General features: G+C 35.5%; 1 pseudogene; it reads right to left on the reverse strand.

Moving 5' to 3' along the window:
• LOC102842336 overlaps positions 1-1291 on the reverse strand; it is a 3689-nt pseudogene extending 2398 nt beyond the window's left edge.
• Between the last annotated feature and the right edge of the window lie 516 nt (positions 1292-1807).

The following is a 1807-nucleotide window of genomic DNA, read 5'->3' on the forward strand; positions in this document are numbered from 1 at the left end:
GATGGCTAAACTTCGTCTCTCATACTTTGGACATATTGTCAGGAGGGAAGAGTCGCTGGAGAAGGATGTCATACTGGGTAAGATGGAGGGTCAGAGAAAAAGAAGAAGACCCTCAACGAGATGGATCAGCCAGGTGGCATCATTGATGGCATCAAGTGTGGCAGCGGTAGTGAGGTTGGCCCAGGATTGGACATTGTCTCATTCTGCTGTGCATAGGGTCACTATGAGTAGTTTCCGACTTGATGGCACCTCACAACAACAACAACAACAACAATATCATATATTGTTTAGGAATGCTTATGTATGTAGTAAATATATAGTATATTCAGGATAATAAAGAGAAACATCAAGTTCAGGTAGTGATTTTCTTTAGGGGTAGGAAATAGGGATCGGATCAGTATGCTTGCAAAGATGCACTAGGATCATTCATTTTACATTTTATGTTTTAAGCATCTGTTTGGTAGTTGGACATTTCTATTATTTTTCTCTATATATTTTGAAAGACTTGAAATATTTTACTTTAAAAATATACAAAAAAGTTTAATATTGCTGCTTTTCAGAAGCATACTTTTCCAAAGGCATGCTCCAAAATGATGCATAACATTACAATGAACTTGATTTCATGTTGGGTTTTTATTCATTGGAAGAAGCGAAGCCTTCTGTTGATTTATTTGCAGTGGAGAAGAAGCATTGTATGAATAAATATAATTTTAAAAGTTAAATAATGTAAAAAAGCTTTCATTTCAGGAAAAAGAGTATTATTTTACTTCAAAGACGACCCTATAATTTAGAGTTAAGCTAAAACTACTAGAAGATAAAATATGCTGTTAGTTTCAATAACTTTTGATAAATACCTTCAATCTAATCTAAGAAACTCTTGTTTCCTTCAGTTATAGAAGTATAAGTAACTAATAATTTAGTGCTTATTAAGTACTGTCATTTTCATATGACTGTGTGGTTGAATGAATTACAATAAAAAGAAACATGGTAAGATTAGATTTATATAAACAAGATCAGTTTACTGCATTTCTTAGAGGCAAAGTTGACCTGATCAAGGTTTAAGTGGCAGCCCCCAACCAGTGGAGGATGTGGAAATACTCTTGTTTCTCATCTCAAGAGCTGTAGCTTTCTTTGTTTATATAGCATGTTTCTATGGGCCATTTTGATATATTAGACATTGAAAATCTGTTATACAAACTGTTCGTCATCTGGGGAAAGAGGAAGAATATTTTTTACGTACCTTTTTGTTTTTTTCTTTTAACGCACGTCGTTCTTTCTGCCCGGTTAGCATCCGAATCTAGGTCCCCATGACTTTCTGGGTTATTGTAAGGTCATTTTGGAAGGTCTCTCTTCCTTGGGGCTACCCTTGAATTTTGTTTCTTCATTCTAGTCAGAACTGTACTTACAGATGTACAGTAGTCTTTGGTTGCCAAATGAAATTATTCAGATTCCTTTGGAAGATTCTCTTACTTTTTCACTAATACCAATTAGGTCAGTTACCGTTCAAAACTGGGACAAAGTTTTGTGTCAAAGTTGTGACAACATTTTTATGGGCTCCTGGCATGGTGCTGCAGGATAATGCACTGGATAGCAAAGTCAGTTTGAGCCTTAAGGACAACAGTTCAAACCCACCAACCGTTCCTCAGAAACCCTATACAGGATCGTTATAAGTTGGATCCAACTTGATGGCACTTAATGACAATATCAACAGAAAAATTATAAATATATGCATAATGTAGCAGTCCTGATGGCACTGTAGGGTAATCATTGGATAGCTAAACACAGTTAAAATCCATTAGCTGCTCCT

Source organism: Chrysochloris asiatica, unplaced genomic scaffold (genome assembly GCF_000296735.1).
Source record: "Chrysochloris asiatica unplaced genomic scaffold, ChrAsi1.0 scaffold00336, whole genome shotgun sequence".
NCBI classification, from domain to species: domain Eukaryota; kingdom Metazoa; phylum Chordata; class Mammalia; order Afrosoricida; family Chrysochloridae; genus Chrysochloris; species Chrysochloris asiatica.